Consider the following 20,140-nt stretch of genomic DNA (forward strand, 5'->3'; position numbering starts at 1 on the left):
TGTGAAGGTGCAATTGCTTCTTATATAGAAAAATCTTCCTTCGATGACATCACTGACCAGTTCCGGAATTCTGTTCTGTTTTGACATCACTGGGGGCCCTCCATATAAGGCATCTGTCATTTCATTGTTTATACCAGTACAGGGTATGCTGATTGATTTAAAAAATAATATTAAATCATTATTTAAAAAATAATACCTGTGTGTGTGTGTGTATGAATTAGCGGTCCCCATAAGGATATGTTTACCCTACATGTGTGTATGTGTGTGTGTGTGTGTGTGTGTGTTGGTTTTGAAGGCTTATGGGGACATTTCACCTGAATACGTACCAACACTATGAGGACATTTGGGATTATGAGGACAGGAGCTATGTCCTCATAATTCTGACAGCATAGATGCACTTCTACAACTGCCAGAAGCATCCTCCCACCTTTTCATTGCACGTCTTAATATACCATAAAAACCAGCTTTTGTGTATTTTTGTGTATGACGATGCACCACCAATCGTTTGGGTATGGTACTGCAATCTGATACACAATTGATACACATTTCCTCCAAGATACACAAAATTAGCGGGAAATATTTTCATTGGTTCACTGGACATTTATGCAAATGAACGTGCCAAGCGTCTTACGTCATCGATTATTTCGCGACTCTCCGTTTTCACAATTAGCATACCAGTTAGTTAAGTGTTAAGGAAAGCAGAATAGTTGTCCGGCCTACGTTGTTATTTTCTATTTTATTTCATTTACCGAGGTAGGTAACGTTGGTTTAATGAATGGTTAAAAATAATTACGTGGTGTGAGAAGTTTTATATCCAACAAGTAAAAATGCCTTACTTTATGAGGAAAATAATTTCACGTCTTAAGTTTGGTAATTCGGCTAAACTGCGTGTGTCGTGAAAGTAATAATACCGACATAAACCCCATAAAACGAACTAAGCAAATACACATCCATTAAAGGCGACGCAGCAAATGCACACCAAAGTGTTGTTTTAGTGAACAAACATCTTTCTGATGTTAATGTAACATAAGGGGTTTAAACTTATTATATTCATGGTTTACTTGCCAGAACGAACAATTTAAAGATTATTCCTTGACACTAATAGCTTAACGCTGACACAAAAATATTAAATTCCCATGTTTAAGGCCGTCTTTAACTCTGGTAAACCTATAGGCCTACACGTAGGGAAAATTCGCGAAACCGGGGACCCACCCGCAGCAGAATAAGGCAGCTCCTTACTGTAGCTGTAATGCACGTGATAGTACGGCAATTATTGAATTAATGCAGAGAATTTTTTTTTTCCATTCATACATACTTTTTCAGCATTAGGAGGATATATTTACAACAGGAAAGGATGATATGATAAAATTATATTGGGTTGTTTGTGGACGCTGTATACCTGGAAATGTTAGGGACCTTTCGTCTCCTGTGGTAGTATAAGCAGCAGTAGCGTAGGGATGGGCCAGTAGTGTCCACCCAAAACAATATAATGTTATCATATCATCCTTCCCTGTTTTAAATACAACGGGCGATGTTAGGATAAAAATAATATAACACAAATTTAGTTTTACTTTGATTGATTAATAATTATTAATAATAAAATACCTCAGTATTAGTATAACAATATTTGTTTATGTATATAACAGATGAGGATGTTTATATTAATATGTCATTGTTTGTGGCCAAGATGTTAATATGATTATCAAACTTAAAATTTGAAATGTTAAAAACGTACTGATTTCATCATACATTTGAAACATATCAGACTGTCAAATTAAATATTTTCCATAAATGCACAAGCACTTGACATTTTAACAGGTTTAATTTTGTAGTATTGCACAAGTCTATAATGGTATATTAGTGATAAACCAACCAATACTTTATAAATGGAAGCAGCCCCATGGCTGCAGCAGGGAAGCGGAGCAGCAGAAGAAATTTAAAGCCTAAAGAAGATGCAGCTCACCATGCATCCACATGCACTGATAAATGTGGATTTGAGATAAGATATATCAGTCCATATAAAGGTAAGCTAAAGTCCTCATTGACTGAATATTGCATTTCTGGCTGATTATATAAGACAAATTATAATTTTGCTCATTCTGCTTTAATCAGGCCGTGGAGTATTTAGTTGTGGACATTATGCAAAAGGAGATTTTCTCTTGGAATACAGAGGAGAACTTATTCCTAAAGAAGAAATGGAAAGAAGACAACGGGTTTACCATGATTTTTTAAAGGTTTTTATGTTTGAGTTCAAGTTTCATGGGAAGTGGTGGTGTTAAGTGTTGAAATATGTAAGGACCATAATTATTACTGTGAAAGTCAATGCAAAGCATATTAATTTGAAATCATAACACATTATTATTTTAAATATATTAATGCACTTTGATACCCCAGTGGGAGAACAGTATGAACAAAGTTTTTTTGATAGAGATCTATAGTATTCCTTCCTGGCTGTAAACAGTATGTGCGCTTCAGCTGGGATTTTCACATTCACAGCTAAAATCAAAACCATTAGTTAGTGTGTCATGAGGAAGCTAATTCAAGTTTTATTTAAATTGTGAAATTGTTTTATGTTATTGAAGGCTGACATCTCAAAATGAGGATATCTGCAGTTACTACGTGCACTTTCAGTGGTTGTTAGTTTCTGTTTATATAAGTACAGTATTTGCCAAATGTAGATCCTTATAGATGATTTATTTGACTTGATTAAAAATTTATTTGTCACAAAGCATGAAAAAATATTGAAATGCATAAAAAGTATATGAGTGAAGGTATAAATTAAAAGACTATAGCCCTAGTTTAATACATTACCATTTTTGATAACTCTAGTGTTGATGCAGCAAGAGAAGATGGATCCCTTGGCAGGCTTGTCAATGACGACCACATCGACCCAAATACCAGAATGAAGAGCATATCTGTGACTGGAAAGCCACATTTGTGTTTGTTCGCAACTAAAGACATCACTCCAGGAGAGGAGATTACGTACAACTATGGTGATTCAGAGTGGCCCTGGAGACACAAGGTACACCTTTGGTCAGATGTATTTGAGTTAGTAGAGTGCTGTACAGGGGTGACATTAAGAGTGTTTAGGGGGCATTAGCTTCTCTAAAATGTTCTTTTGCCCCCACCGAAATGAATGGACACTAGTTAAAATAGTGTTACCTTTTCAGTCAGACCCTCGTAGTAAAGGCTCAGCCCCCATTAGCATAGATCTTCAGTGCCCCCGCTCATCCTGTGTTAGTGCAGTGTCATATTCCACTCATATTCACAGGGGGGTCAGGGTGTTTTTCTCACAACATATCAAATGTTGTATTATAGCTATAAACTTTGAAACTGTTTGATAGTCACTAGTTTTAGACTTCTAGATATTAAGTGGAGTTATATACTAATCTTGGATGATATGATAGCTAATAAAAAAAAAAAGCGTATTCAATAAACGGTGAATGTGATATGTTCCGTTGTCTTTATGCAGGATTTTGTAGATTTAGCCCAATGTGTTTAACATTCATTTAGGGCTTTGAAATAGTCACTGTGTATTATTGCTGCATAGAAGTAGTATTTAGACTATGCCTTGTGATTGTATATTGTAAAAGTATGAACGTATACTGTGTTTGTTATATGTTATGTTGTCTCTCTACAGGATGTTGTAGTCCAGGCACCTGCACTTCAGCCTAGTGTTGGTGGGGAACAGCCTGACAATGTTAATAAGGTATGTAGCATAATATTTCTGACTTCTACTTATGTATGATTATGTATAATGTGGTTGTGTGTGTGTGTGTCTGTATATGAGGACAGTAGTTTGCAAGGACATTGTGGAGAAATGTCCCAGAGATGCATTTAGACTATTAATTTCAGCATGTGTGTAGGTCTGAAGAAGAGCTGGTTTACAGGGACCACAGTTATTGTAAGGACTCCTATAGTTCCCCTGTTCTTAGGTTTGTTAGCAGGTTCTAGTTTTAGCCCAGTGTGTTTAATATTCATTTAGGGCTTTGAAATAGTCACTGTATATTATTGCTGCATAGAAGTAGTATTTAGACTATGCCTTGTGATTGTATATTGTAAAAGTATGAACGTATACTGTGTTTGTTATATGTTATGTTGTCTCTCTACAGGATGTTGTAATCCAGGCACCTGCACTTCAGCCTAGTGTTTGTGGGGAACAGCCTGACAATGTTAATACGGTATGTAGCATAATATTTCTGACTTCTACTTATGTATGATTATGTATAATGTGGTTGTGTGTGTGTGTTTGGGCGCAACCAGGTATTAGACTATGCCTTGTGATTAATTCACTTATAAAAAACCTACAAAGCTCAATAGACCATGTTTTCATGTGCCCAAACTTTTATAAATCTGCCTCATAAGTTTTGTTTTTAACTCTAGCAAGCACATTTTATGGTAATAGTAATGTGCATTAGCTAAGTATCTCAGTCTGGTATGTTAAATTCACACACTCCTCATTTAATTATCGAGGTCCATTCCTATGACTAGGTCTTTAAGCAAATTGGTTGATAAGCGACGAGCCACCCCTTTCTGATATTTCAGGCATATTTATATTTATAAATGTTTATGCAGTAGTGTACTGTACTGTATACTGTAATAATCTCTTATCTAGCAAAGTTTCAACAAGCTGGCCAATAAGTGCTAATGTTAATCATCAGCAGAATAACAAATAAATTATATGAAACCAGTAAAAACTTACACCATTGCTTTTAAATATTTATGAAAAGTATAAGATACAGGAAAACTTCAAGCTTATGTACGTCCATGTTTTATATGCTACTGGAGGTTTTCTACCTGACAGTACAAAGTATATGCATCAAACTAAAGGCAACACTTCGGAATAAGTCATATATCAGAAAGCAGAACACAAAGAACAGAATACAAATGCGCACTGCTGTTTCCATGACCAAAGTTCTCATACAGTGTACAATACTGACTGGTCGCAGAGCTGGTCCTAAGTCCTCGTGGAGTGAGGAGTGTCTGTAATGGTTTCAAACACATTTTCTTGGAAGGTGCATCTCCAGGAGAGGGACTGGATTTGAATACTTTTTAATAGTTTCTAAACTGCTTATCTTAAGGAGTACTGGCATGGCACCTGAGTCTATGTTGTGGGATTCTACAGTAGGCATTAGCATTGAGTAGCGAGTCATATGGCATTAACCCCTGCTCCTGCAGTCCTAATAAAACTGCTGAAGAGGTATGAAAGTATTTGGCTATGTATTTGTTGTCTTGAGCTATATTATGTTGCAACAGAGGCAGAAAAAGTTCTGCACAACATTGTTACTGTTTGGAATTGGAGTAACACTATTAAATATTCAATTCCTGATGAAGTCCCAGCTCCATGGTCTGTTGGATACTCTTCCCAAATGGAATTCTATGTTCCTCCTCTGTGGAATTTTCCTTCCTGGCCAAAGATATGATTGGTCATGCTGTATTTCCTATAGGTATCCTGTAGGTGGGTTACCCTGTCTGTGACCAGCCATGGGTGTAATTTCCTGTTCACAGTGCTAGTAAAGATAGACAGTTGGTCCTCTGCTACGCTGTGAGTGAATTTCAGTATGCACCAGTATGGAGTGGTCCCGCTGCTTTCTGTGCACTCATAGTATTTAGTTATTGTTGCTCTACTAAAGATATTTGTAGATACATTATCATTTTAATTTAATTACCAATATTATTCTCCCCTCAGATTAAAACTAGACATAAACATAGACTGGAGCATCTCTGAAGTTTCCATAACACCAGATTGCACCACTATACCAATGTAATATGTTCACCCTTTGGGGTCGGCGGACCCGTCGGCGGGATCTGACAGAAATTTCGCCAAACCGTTTAAATAACTCTGCGAGTTTTTGTCATATACACATTTAAAAAACACCCTCAGAAACCTTGGACGGTCTACTTTTCAAATATATATAGGTAGAAACTAAATATATTTTTACAGCTTCGTGATATGAATAGAAAGACCAAGAGTGACTGACTAAAGCGTCTGCGTCTTGAAGAAGCTCTGATCGCCTGCCCATTTGCAAATCGCGCTATTCGCATGATAATAACATGATAATCCGACAGTTAGTATTGGCTAAAAAAAATTTTGAATACGCCCATTGTGACCAAAATAAACAAGAGCACATGTCTGGGTAGCGTTTACACTGATCGGCTACAATATGGCACACGGATACGTCTCTGCCGCTGAAGCTTTGCGCCAATGAAACAGAGAGAATACACTGAGAAACTACCAGCTGTATCTAAATAATTTGTTGAGTGAAAAAATTATTAACTTTGCTTTATTTATTTTACAAATTGTTTTAAATGACAGAAACCTGAGATAATGCCCACTAAGCAGCTGGAGAACACTGGAGCACCATCATCATCACCTACCGATGCCATGGAAAAGCAACAGGCAGCCTCCAGGTGTTCTCCACAGGTAACTGTACTTATTGGTGTGATGATTATTTTGGAACTCAGGTACATTAGTTTAAAGTGCAATGAAATGCAGAAAATCACACTATCTGACTAAGTCAATACTTGACTGCATCACACACTCTATTCATTGAAGCCAGAAAGTATGTTCCTGAACTTACAGTTGTAGAAAAATTGAGACCACTCTATATTTTTAAACCAATCTGCATTTTTAAATCCTGGTTTAATCATGGTTCTGCTGGCAGAAGGCTGTGCTGAACAGCAGGATACTTACAGGTTCAAAATTTTTAAGACAGCAGGACACAGGGATAAGATGAAGTGGCCGACTCTGGGAATGACCAGAAACCGGCCAGGTAAAGGGAGGAAACAACTTTCTAATGCCAGAGATGACAGTTAACTTATCCGAGAGTTTCTTGTGAATTGAAGTATGACATCAAGTGACCTTCGAATGGAATGGGAAACATTAAGTGCAGGTGTGAAGTGCACTGATAGGACTGTGTGTCTAAAAACAGAACTGCAATTCCATAAAGCAAGGAAGAAGCCCTTCATTAATGAGAAAGACAGAAGAACCAGGCTGCAATTTCCATAAAAATACATATTGTTCACCAACGCACACCCACAAATTGAGAAATGAGTGGGAAAAAAATTGTGCTGTGGTCTCTTAGTTTTTTCTGCGACCGTATGTCTAAAGATTTAGTATAAAAACACATAACCTTTGAACAGGATTTTTTAAATATTATGTACTTCTTTTGCATTTAAGTTAATTTATAATGATTTTTCTCTACAGTGCTGTAGACGTGACATGTGTGCTACAACCATTTCAAGTTTAGACAAGTGTATCCAATGTGTTGGACCTATATCTTCTCTGGAGTGGCTTGGATTTCAGTGTAAAGGTAGGTATTACAGGGTTCACAAAAATAATCTTTTTGTCTACGAGTCAGTTTGGTTAATTCTGTTTCTGAATGTGCTCATTTTGTGTGGAAACTTATTGTGGCCAAAATAAAAATATAACTTTATGTAATTTGTAAAAAAATGTAACTTCAGCAATTAGAGCATCTAGAATTCATAAATATAATTTTCATTGCAGTTTGTTCTTCAATGTGGCATAAACACTGCTTTGACAGACTTCTGAAGCAATCACCACCAGTAAGCAGATTCCACAGTTGTAATTGCCTTTATAGTCAAAATTATTTCTTAGACCTTTTGTTAATCTTTTTGTTTTTGTAATGCTAGGAGGAACAGAGTTCCAGTGCAACTGAAGATGAACTTTTTTCAGAAGACGAATACATACCAGATAGTCAGTCTAGCTCAAGCAGCGAATTAGACACGACCTGTGTTAATGCTAATTCCAAAAAACAAAAAACTGCTGAAAATGTAAATATTGCTCAACAATCAAGTTCAACAACTAGTTTTGACACTGCAAACAATATAAGTGACCTTTTAAGTGCCAAGAAAAACTACTGTTACGTGTGTGGCAAACCTCAGTCCAAGATTGCCAGACACTTTCAAAACCATAAAGATGAAGCTGAAATTGCACAAGTGCTTTCATTACCTAAGCGTTCAAAAGAACGTAAAATACTGTTGGAGAAGCTAAGAAATAAAGGTAACTACCAACACAATTCAGAAGTCCTTAGAAGTGGAGCTGGGCATCTTAAAGTCAAAAGAAGAACAAAAGTTGAACATGACTTCCCAAAGTTTATTCATTGCCTTTATTGCAAAGGAATGTTTTTACGCAGAGAACTCTGGAGGCATATTCGTAGATGCCCCTCAAATCCTGGAACAGTGAGTGAAGAGCCAGGAAGAACCAATGTATTAGGCTTGGCCACACTTGCTGAATCAACATGTTCACAGCAAATATCGGCAGGAGTTTGGAAAATTTTAAGTAACATGAAGCAAGATGCTGTAGCATCTATTGTACGAAATGACTCTTGCATTATTCAGCTTGCACAGTCCTTTTATAATAAACATGGACACGACACCACCAAATACGAGTACATCCGGCAAAAGCTTCGGGAAATTGGCAGGTTTTTGTTAGTTTTGCGAAATGAATTTTCTATCTACAGCATTGAAGAGGCTATTAAACCTGTTCATTTTCATAAAATTATTCAAGCAGTCAAAAAGGTGTCAGGTTATGATGAGGAGAAGTGCTTCTACAGTACCCCAAGTCTTGCTTTAAAATTAGGGCATTCCTTACAGAAAGTGTGTGACATCCTTCACTGTAGGGCCCTTATGGCAGGAGACGGTGAGCTAAGCCAGGCAACTGAAATTTTCAAAAAACTGTACACTTCTAAGTGGGCTGAGTTAGTTTCGCACGCTGCCCTGACCACTCTGAGTGATGCAAAGTACAACAAACCATCCACTCTGCCATTTACCCATGATGTGCAGCTTCTCCACAGGCACCTTGAGAAGTCAGCAGAAAGTGCCATGGAAGAATTGAAGAAGGTGGCTAGCCCACAAACCTATAGTGAAGTTGCAAAAGCTACATTGGCACAAGTAATTGTGTTCAACAGAAGGCGTGCTGGTGAGGTATCCAAAATGAAACTTCAAAGTTTCTATGAGAGAGACCAAACCACCCTTCATGAAGATGTAGCTGAAGGTCTCTCACGTTTTGAACAAAAGCTCTGCAAGCATTTCAGCAGAATAGAGATCATGGGAAAAAGAGGAAGGAAGGTTGCAGTCCTTCTCACTCCGGCTATGGTGGATGCTTTACTCCTAATAGTTAGCAAAAGAGAAGAATGTGGTGTTGGCATTGCTAATATGTTCTTGTTTGCCAGGCCAAAATGTATGAGTCACTATAGGGGGCAGGACTGCTTGAGAACCTATGCGGTTCAATGTGGAGCCAAAAACCCTGAATACCTCAGGTCAACATATCTTCGAAAACATGTGGCCACATTATCTCAAATTTTAAATCTAAAAGACAACGAAATTGATCAGTTGGCAGATTTCTTGGGACACGACATCCTTGTTCACCGTGACTTCTATCGATTGCCAGAAGCAACCACTCAACTGGCAAAAATTTCAAAATTGCTTCTTGCCATGGAAAAAGGATGCTTTACAGATCTAAAAGGAAAATCATTGGATGAAATAGAAATTGAAGGTATTTGCTGGTTTGTGAATTGTGTAGTTTATATCTCTGAAAAATATATACAAAAAAACAAAAAAAAACACAGGATTACATTTTGCAGATGAACTGATAGTCAGTGGATCAGAGAAGACCGATGAAGACAGTGATTTGGAAGTGAATGAGTCAGGATATACCCCTTCGTCTGCAAACAGATCTGTGGATTCTTTCCCATTACAGAAAGGTATTTGCATTCTGACAACTTCCTTTCATTGTGTAATAAAGCATCAACCACAGGTAGAGCAGCTGTGCAAAAGCAATTTTACATTGATGATAAAAAAACCACAGCATCATGACATATGACAATCATTATTTATTGTACTTATATATTTTGGAAACCAGTTTCCTTGTGTGCCTTTCTAGCTGTACTTGCTTGTGCCATGCTGGGAAAGGCACTGTCTCCTTGTCACCCAGTCTTGTGGAGTCATTCCTCAGTCATGCCTTGATTTTGTGAATCTTCTCTGAGAACTCTATTTGCTTGTCAGGGCACTGATGCATTCTCAGGCATTTTTGAAATGAGCTCATGAACATTGTGAGCCCATGAAAGTTTTTATTGTGATGCAGGTCTTTAACTAACACAATTGACTACTGACCCTTAAATACATTGAAAGTCACATTGCATAACTATGCTTACCCAGTATGAAATAATATTTAGACAATCTGCTGAATCTTTTGTATCCTATTAAAAATCAGGAAAGGTTTTCTTCGCCACAATGAAAGGACCATTAAATTGATATTATTACATATATTATTTTACTTATTTCCTCTTGTTTTATTAGCATTTGCTGAATCAGTGTAATGGATGCACTATACTTGTATGAGAAGTACAATTATCTCATGCTCCTAGGATTTTGTCCATTGTCTTTTCAAACCAGTTATCAGTTTAATGAGGTTTCTGTTAACCAAGTTTTATTTCTCTTTATTAGAAAGTACATCATCTGTGGCTATGGAAGAAGTGCCTGAAAGCTCTTATGGTAAATTATAGGGGATGAAAATTTACAGTTTAGGGGTGAATATTTGTGCAGTAAAGACTTCATGTTTTTCAATTGTAAATTTTAAAAAGTGTTACTATATATGCAATAAGGTTTCTGTTAAATGAGTTTTATTTCTCTTTATTAGAAAGGACATCGTCTGTGTCTATGGAAGAAGTGCCTGAAAGCTCTCATGGTAAATTGTAGGGGATGAAAATGTACACAATTTTGGGGGTGAATACTTGTGCAGTCGAAACTTTGTATGTTTTTCAATTGTAAATAATTTGTTACTATAGTGTTACTATATATGCTACTTATCTTCCTGCCTGCCTGTTTGTTTGTTTGTGTTTCTTTTTTTTAGTTTTACCGGACAGTTCTACAGAGACAACTGCTAATACAAAAAGGAAGTGGTCACAAGGAGAGGTCAAATCAGTTATGAAGCATTTTAAGCACCACATACTAAAAGGGAAATTGGCCACTTATGCCGAATGTCACCAATGCAAACTTGCTGAACATCCAATTTTAGAGAATCGAAGTGTTCAAAATATTAGGGATTTTGTGCGTAATCGTGGAATAACTTTAAAAAAACAGAATCAGCAACAATAATTTTTAGTTAATGTTGATTGTCACTTTTTGTCTTCAACAGATTTGGTATTTTAGAATTATGCCATAACATTCTTTTTCATTCATTATTTAAAGCCTTGAAATAATATTGGAGCAGTGCTTTTTTTTAAAAAAAAAAGGCTTGATATATCTTTTAAAGGGGTTTTAAATGATGTCTTATTTTCCTTGTAAATGGCAGTGAAGTTTTGGTTATTGTGAATTAGATTTAAGTAAAAGAATGTTACAATAAGTTGTTTTGAAAAGGCAGATTGTGTTTATTGAAACTCTTCTTTAAACCTCACAGTACAGCATGCTTTTTTTTTTTTTTAAGGATTGATATATCTTTTAAAGGGGTTTTAAGTGATGCCTTATTTTCCTTGTAAATGGCAGTGAAGTTTTGGTTATTGTGAATTAGATTTAAGTAAAAGAATGTTACAATAAGTTGATGTGTAAGTTGTTTTGAAAAGGCAGATTGTGTTTATTGAAACACTTCTTTAAACCTCACAGTACAGCATGCTTTTTTTTTTTTTTAAAGGATTGATATATCTTTTAAAGGGGTATTAAATGTTGCCTGATTTTCCTTGTAAATGGCAGTGAAGTTTTGGTTATTGTGAATTAGATTTAAGTAAAAGAATGTTACAATAAGTTGTTTTGAAAAGGCAGATTGTGTTTATTGAAACACTTCCTTAAACCTCACAGTAGAGCATGCTATTTTGTGTGTTTCACTGAAATGTCCTCATGAACAGGGAGTGCGCTCGTAAACCAGTAGGCTGTTAGGTGTGTGTGTGTGTTTCACTGAAATGTCCTAACAAACAGAGAGTGAGCTCGTAATCCAGTAGGCTGTTAGGTGTGTGTGTGTGTTTCACTGAAATGTCCTAACAAACAGAGAGTGAGCTCGTAATCCAGTAGGCTGTTAGGTGTGTGTGTGTGTTTCACTGAAATGTCCTAACAAACAGAGAGTGAGCTCGTAATCCAGTAGGCTGTTAGGTGTGTGTGTGTGTTTCACTGAAATGTCCTAACAAACAGAGAGTGAGCTCGTAATCCAGTAGGCTGTTAGGTGTGTGTGTGTGTTTCACTGAAATGTCCTAACAAACAGAGAGTGAGCTCGTAATCCAGTAGGCTGTTAGGTGTGTGTGTGTGTTTCACTGAAATGTCCTAACAAACAGAGAGTGAGCTCGTAATCCAGTAGGCTGTTAGGTGTGTGTGTGTGTTTCACTGAAATGTCCTAACAAACAGAGAGTGAGCTCGTAATCCAGTAGGCTGTTAGGTGTGTGTGTGTGTTTCACTGAAATGTCCTAACAAACAGAGAGTGAGCTCGTAATCCAGTAGGCTGTTAGGTGTGTGTGTGTGTTTCACTGAAATGTCCTAACAAACAGAGAGTGAGCTCGTAATCCAGTAGGCTGTTAGGTGTGTGTGTGTGTTTCACTGAAATGTCCTAACAAACAGAGAGTGAGCTCGTAAACCAGTAGGCTGTTAGGTGTGTGTGTGTGTTTCACTGAAATGTCCTAACAAACAGAGAGTGAGCTCGTAATCCAGTAGGCTGTTAGGTGTGTGTGTGTGTTTCACTGAAATGTCTTCATAAACAGGGAGTGCGCTCGTAAACCAGTAGGGTGTTAGGTGTGTGTTTCACTGAAATGTCCTAACAAACAGAGAGTGAGCTCGTAATCCAGTAGGCTGTTAGGTGTGTGTGTGTGTGTATCACTAAAATGTCTTCATAAACAGGGAGCGAGCTCATAACCCGGTGGGCTGCCATGTTTTTGTGTAGTGTAAACCTGCGTCCCAGCAAACGTTTGTGTCCTACTAACCACCCCTTATGTCATATTCCGATGTCCCGTATCCCAGCAATATGTCAGGTGCAATATTGGTTATTCTGTAATGTATATTGCAAATCTAAAATGAAATTTATAATGTATGGGTGTTGTCAAACACTTTTTTGGTTCTTCAGTAGCTGTATAAGCAGAGGAAAAGGTAGTCCCCTTAAACCACCATTTGTACTGGTTTGAAAAAAGTGTCCTCTTTAACCCTCAAAACCAGTATGTGTGTGTGTGTGTGTGTGTGTGTGTGTGTATGTATTAATGAGCGGTCCCCATAAGGATATGTTTACCCTACATGTGTGTATGTGTGTGTGTGTATGTGTGTGTGTGTGTCTGTGTGTGTGTGTATGAATGAGCGGTCCCCATAAGGATATGTTTACCCTGCATGTGTGTGTGTGTGTGTGTGTGTGTGTGCGCTGTGTGTGTGTGCTGTGTATGTCTGTCTGTGTGTGCTGTGTATGTCTGTCTGTGTGTGTGTGTGTGTGTGTGTGTATGAATGAGCGGTCCCCATAAGGATATGTTTATGAATGTAGGGTAAGAGGTAATTTTCTATGTCCACTGTGTGGCAGCAGTAAACAGAAATGTTATATTTTAATCTTTTCCAATGGGGGATTTATGCTGGATCGACAAAGCTGATACTCATTAGTGATGGCCAAAATGATGCTTCAAGAACCAAGAGCGCCATCTAGTGGGATCAGAAAGGACCCAAATGGTTCATGAATTGTTTTGGCTGTAACTAATACTCACATATCCCAATACCTCCAAATTTGTACCTGTAATCAAAGTGAGATTAATAAGCTTCTAATTGGTTAGAGATAATGCTATTACCAGCCTTTATAATTCTTTATCTTAAGAATTTAAGGGTAAAGCATAAAAGATCTTTTACTGTCATTCCAAAACATGTACATGAAGGGAGCGAAATGAGATACTCAGGACAGATATAGGAAGCAATAATAAAATAGAAATAAAATCCAAATCATTAAAACAATGGATAAAATAAGGTAAAAAAAAAAAAAAGTGAAACAATAAGCGTAGGCACTAGCACTAGCTCTCAGCGGAGGCGGACGCACTTCTCTCCCTCTCCCTCCCCTTATCTTCCCTGCTTTGCTCCTCTCGTCTCGTCCAGTCTACTGTCTTACTGTCTATACTTGAGAGACTCTCAGCTCTGCTCTTCAAAACTCAGGAAATTATGGATTTGATCAACTGGTCTCTCAACGCATTTGACACCATCTTCTCGACGAGAAGCCCAGGTTCAGGGGAACCTGACTGTCCTGCAGGAACATACGCAGCTGGCTACACGATGGACGGATGGGAGAAGTGGAGGGTTGTGTGTCTGGCAGCTCTTTCCGTGGAGGACATAGAAGACATTTACCTATTCGGAACCATGATTACAGGTCTGATGCTGATTGGATTAGGCATTGCCCTGGTTTATCGAAAATTGAAGAAAACGGTGACAGCCGCTCAAAGCCCAACTAGGCTGGCCGGGATGATTGAGGTGATGATTGGCAGAGCTGTTGGCGCCCAGACTATGGCTATAGATCGCAAACTGGATAACATCACTGTGTCTAATGACCGCAGATTTAATAACATCACCGTGACTATGGACCGCAGATTTGATAACATCACGGAGAGGCTCATGGCTCTGCAAAGGATTTTGGATGGCGGAGACCAGCATGGACATTAGAGGAGCTGCGAAATTACAGTTTCTCGCCTGAAAACCCAAACAAGCCCATTCTATCTGCTTTTGGCTCCCCCCTAATCAGCACGGGCCTTGGCCAAGGCCGCTGCTGAGCTCAACAACTCCCCCTGAAGAACAAGGCAGTGAGACTCTCTTGCATTCCTCTCCCCCAACCACAAGGACACCCTACCCCCATCCCACGCCTTCGCCGCTTCATACCCCCAGCATGAACGAGCGGGTCCTTGTACAGCGCCGTCTGGCTGCAGGAACGGATGGCTGTTTGTCTATGCTGGACTACCTCCACCTCCCCATTCCCCTCCCCTGTTGCAAGTCTCGACTTTAGTGTTGTGAGATGTGGTGACTATGTGCTTATTGCTGAGGTGTTTTTTTCTGTTCCTATATTGTACTCCCTACTGGAGTACAGTCTGGGGGCTGTTTTTTTTTATTCACCTCCACTCTCCTCACGTAATCTTGTTTCTCTGAGTTTTCCTATAGTCCCCTGTCTTCCTGACCTGTCCACCCCCTATTTGTGTATGTGATGTTTGTACAGTATATGTATGGTCAGGTTGATGGCCAGTTTTTTCGCTGGTACTTGTGACCAGTGACATGGTGTATTGCAACAGCAATAAAGGGTTTCATCAATCATCAATCAATCAATTAAGTGAAAAGTATGTGCGTAGAAGAAATTATTCAGGTATGTGCAATATAAAGTATATGTGACACTGGATAAAGAAGCAGCAACATGTGTGTGTAAAATCACAGTAATAATGTGCAGCACTGAAGGTAACTATTGCAACAATGTAACCTGACATGTAACACTGATGATTTATAGCAGTGCTGTAACATGGGTGAGAATTCAGAGAAAAGGCCAAAGTGTGGAGAACTGCAGCGATGCCCTGATGGACAACATGAGACCTCTGGGAAAAAGCTGTTCCTCAGGCCAGGGGATTTGGTCCTCATGCAGCGTAGCAGGACCCAAAGGAAGGAGGTCAAACATACTATGAGCAGGCTGCATAGGGTCCCACATAATACAGGAAGGAGGGCAGACAGTCCATGAGCAGGGTGCGTAGGGTCCCTCAGGATACAGGAAGGAGGGCAGACAGTCCATGAGCAGGGTGCGTAGGGTCCCTCAGGATACAGGAAGGAGGGCAGACAGTCCATGAGCAGGGTGTGTAGGGTCACTCAGGATACAGGAAGGAGGGCAGACAGTCCATGAGCAGGGTGCGTAGGGTCCCTCGGGATACAGGAAGGAGGGCAGACAGTCCATGAGCAGGGTGCGTAGGGTCCCTCAAGATACAGGAAGGAGGGCAGACAGTCCATGAGCAGGGTGCGTAGGGTCCCTCAGGATACAGGAAGGAGGGCAGACAGTCCATGAGCAGGGTGCGTAGGGTCCCTCAGGATACAGGAAGGAGGGCAGACAGTCCATGAGCAGGGTGCGTAGGGTCCCTCAGGATACAGGAAGGAGGGCAGACAGTCCATGAGCAGGGTGCGTAGGGTCCCTCAGGATACAGGAAGGAGGGCAGACAGTCCATGAGCAGGGTGCGTAGGGTCCCTCAGGATACAGGAAGGAGGGCAGACAGTCCATGAGCAGGGTGCGTAGGGTCCCTCATGATACAGGAAGGAGGGCAGACAGTCCATGAGCAGGGTGCGTAGGGTCCCTCAGGATACAGCAAGGAGGGCAAACAGTCCATGAGCAGGGTGTATAGGGTCCCTCAGGATACAGGAAGGAGGGCAAACAGTCCATGAGCAGGGTGCGTAGGGTCCCTCAGGATACAGGAAGGAGGGCAGACAGTCCATGAGCAGGGTGCGTAGGGTTCCTCAGGATACAGGAAGGAGGGCAGACAGTCCATGAGCAGTACGGTGTTCATTTTAGGACATCCTCAGGTCTTATGAAAAAATCCGTCAGACTTCAGACAAAACGGCATCAGACATCGAACTCAGGCTAAACGGACTCGGGTGTCAGGAAAAAAACCGTCAGACTTCAGACAAAACGGCATCAGAACAAATGGACTCAGACAAAACGGACTCGGGTGTCAGGAAAAAAACCGTCAGACTTCAGACAAAACGGCATCAGAACAAACGGACTCAGACAAAACGGACTCGGACAAAACGGCATCAGAAAAAGCTTAATTTTTTTTTTTTAATACATTTAATATAAAAATGTAGAACTATTATTGTTCGCTATTTTCCTTAGATTTGTTTTTTTTCCTGACATTTGTTCAAGATGTCATCTGGCAAGGAATGCTCCAACTATGGCAGTTTGATACTGGCTTTGTTTGAAGCTGTTATCACAGTGTAAAATCTAGTAGTCTGATAGCAGAGGTGGAAAGAGTGCTGAAAAATCCTACTGTCACTACCTGTATATATTATTATTATATGATGTAAAGTTACTAGTCCACTAAGTTATTGAGAAGAAAAGTAGCCTTTTGAAAAAATGTTGAAATAAAATACATTTGTCTTACTTATGTGGTAATTATTTTTAATTTTGAATTTGGGGTGTAATTAGATTTAAATCCCATAACATGTTTGGCTGGTAGAGGTGGTAATAGAAAGGTGGTTGTCACATTTAATTTTGTAGATGCAATGATAATGTTGTTATTCAACCAGGGATTTAAACAAAGGGAAATTAGCTGTGTACTGGGCTCACAAGGACATCAAGTTAGGTAAGCCTACATTTAGAAAAGTGTGTTGCTGTATCAGCATTGATATGACACATCTAGCGTGACCACCTAATCCATGTCAGGAGGGACACTATGAGCTACTCCAGGTTTTACAAATACTTTAAAACTGAAAGGCTCCTTGGCTAATTAGTTCTTCTAGTTCTAAATAATAATTTTTGTGCTTTTACTGGTTTGTTTCCTTCATTCAAAGACTCATCCAGCTGTTTCACATTAACATTACTGACACATGCATGACTGAAGGAGACTGACCAATCAGCACACAGCAAGAACTCCTTGCTCAAGTGAAATTCAGGTCCTTTTAATTGAAATGATTGAAATGGTAGTTTGCAAACCCTGTCATAGCTCATAGTGTCCCTCCTGACGTGGATTAGGTGGTCACCCTAGACACATCTCTGAGACTGGACAGGATGTAGTGTCTTTTGATAAAAAAAAAAGTCTATGTTGTGGTTGGTTTGTGGCATAACAGTGAAAGACACTTGAGAAGAATTTTAGAACGTTTGGGGTTGAAGCGGAGATGCCCCCAGCGACCTGTCACTGAAATCCACAAAGCTTTTTCTTTATTTGAAGCTGCAGTAGCTTTTTGGCTTTTCCAAAAGCCTGTGCTGCACCTGTAATGCATATATATATCGTACCTGAAACCTATGCAAACTGACTACTTCTCACAGTAACAATAGTAGAACTCACAAATGGGAATAATTTGGGCTTTCCTTACTGATAAATGCATTGGCACTCCTTGAGCTGGAGTCATCTGCAATATAAATGGGACAGTGCTTTGTAGAATCCTACTACTGCCACAGACGTCTCTACAGTAAACTTGTGAAAATGTGTTGTCTCAAGGTAATACATTTGCTTGTCTGACACTAAATACTAACCAGATCATTAAATTAGGAGTCAAAATATTTTACATGCTGTGCAACAACCATCACTAGAAAAGCCTACCTGTTTTGTCTGCTGTCAATAGCTTTTTCACGTTGGTATCAAAGCCTTTTTGAGTAAGCTCACCTTCAAATAAAATTTTAAGAGGTAAGGAGTGAAAATAATGTAGTACTAAGCAGTAGTCACGAGGTCTTACATCTGATTTACCTTTGATATTCTAAACACACACACAGAGACACACACACACAAATTAACGTTAGTGAAACCTGTTTATTATAGCTTGACGGCTCGACTTTTCTGAAAAAAGCATTTGCAACTGTAAACATGAAGACTGCCATTCTTACTCAAGTGGTAATCTGTACAGTCAATTAGATAGGAATGCTTAATTATCAAATTTAAATTAGCCCAGAACATCCTGTTAGCCTTATGAGTCAGTTTACGTCGATAGCAAGAATGTGCCAACATTAGGCAGAATAAACAGTCGTTACCGTTTTCGAGGTCTTTTTTAAGATCCTCATAGGCCTTTACTTTGTCCATAACCTGACAAATATACGAATCGTCAATTAAACTTAACATCATTGCCACTACTTAAGCTAGCTAGCACGGATTCGGTCCACAAAATAACAACATCCAAATATTACAATTTTGAAATATAATAAAAAGTTAACTCTCTTCATCATCCGCTGTCGTAGCTTGATGACGCTTCATCAGGCTTTGAGGTCGAAAAAAATTTTAAAAAGTTTTTTCTGATGCCGTTTTGTCCGAGTCCGTTTTGTCTGAGTCCGTTAGTTCTGATGCCGTTTTGTCTGAAGTCTGACGGTTTTTTTCCTGACACCCGAGTCCGTTTTGCCTGAGTTCGATGTCTGATGCCGTTTTGTCTGAAGTCTGACGGATTTTTTCATAAGACCTGAGGATGTCCTAAAATGAACACCGTAGAGCAGGGTGTGTAGGGTCCCTTAGGATACAGGAAGGAGGGCAGACAGTCCATGAGCAGGGTGTGTAGGGTCCCTCAGGATACAGGAAGGAGGGCAGACAGTCCATGAGCAGGGTGTGTAGGGTCCCTCAGGATACAGGAAGGAGGGCAGACAGTCCATGAGCAGGGTGCGTAGGGTCACTCAGGATACAGGAAGGAGGGCAAACAGTCCATAAGCAGGGTGCGTAGGGTCCCTCAGGATACAGGAAGGAGGGCAAACAGTCCATAAGCAGGGTGCGTAGGGTCCCTCATGATACAGGAATCCTTTTTCCTGCTCTTGTGAATGTCACTGATGGTGGGAAGGCTGCTACCAGTGATTCTCTGTGCAGACTTTACCACCCACTGCAGTGCATGTCTGTCTGCAGCAGAGCAGTTTCCGTACCACACAGTGATACAGGAAGTGAGGATGCTCTCCACCACACACCTGTAGACGGATGTGAGGACTGAGGTGTCAAGGGCAGCACACTTCATTCATCACAAGAAATAGAGGCAGCGGTGTTCCTTCTTCACAAGGCTGGCTGCACTGATGCCCCAGGTGAGGTTCTCAGAGATATTTACCCCTAGATATTTAAAGGAGGAGACCACCTCAGCAGCTGTGCCTCCGATGTGAAGGGAGGCAGAGTGGTGCCAGTTTTCCTAAAGCCCACAATCATCTCCTTTGTTTTCTTCACATTGAGGGTGTAGGATCACACATGCACGTATCACAGGGCCTAAATTCCAGGTGGCCTGAGACAAGGCCGAGCCTGGCACGAGAGGCACCAAAGGGGGGTTACACACACAAACACACACGCACAGATAACCATGGAGGCCAGCACTCCAACTTTTATTGCCCTTGACTTGGCACACAACCCCCCTCCACATACACTCTGCCTTACATCTCACTCACCCAACAGACGAACACCCTAAAGGAAATTTCAGTTAAGTTTGGCTTTTGTATACCCTGTATATTGATTTACTCACGACTACTAGTCTCAATATACAGATAGGTTATGTTTGTATGTGT

The 20,140-nt window shown here is 39.7% G+C and overlaps 1 long non-coding RNA gene across 2 annotated transcripts; it reads left to right on the forward strand.

The window, feature by feature from the left end:
* The first annotated feature begins 675 nt into the window (after window positions 1-675).
* On the forward strand, window positions 676-12,642 carry LOC111842345 (uncharacterized). Of its 2 annotated transcripts, XR_011989773.1 has the most exons (14): window positions 676-753; window positions 1,897-2,024; window positions 2,113-2,234; window positions 2,830-3,022; window positions 3,641-3,709; window positions 4,113-4,181; window positions 6,317-6,424; window positions 7,208-7,313; window positions 7,508-7,566; window positions 7,654-9,517; window positions 9,606-9,725; window positions 10,468-10,515; window positions 10,661-10,708; window positions 10,874-12,642. It is a non-coding gene; the product is annotated as an uncharacterized lncRNA (long non-coding RNA). The 2 variants fall into 2 exon arrangements; XR_011989772.1 differs by lacking the exon at window positions 676-753 and having other exon boundaries at window positions 1,750-2,024.
* The last annotated feature ends 7,498 nt before the right edge of the window (window positions 12,643-20,140 follow it).

The sequence above is a fragment of the Paramormyrops kingsleyae genome, chromosome 4 (genome assembly GCF_048594095.1).
Source record: "Paramormyrops kingsleyae isolate MSU_618 chromosome 4, PKINGS_0.4, whole genome shotgun sequence".
NCBI lineage: Eukaryota > Metazoa > Chordata > Actinopteri > Osteoglossiformes > Mormyridae > Paramormyrops > Paramormyrops kingsleyae.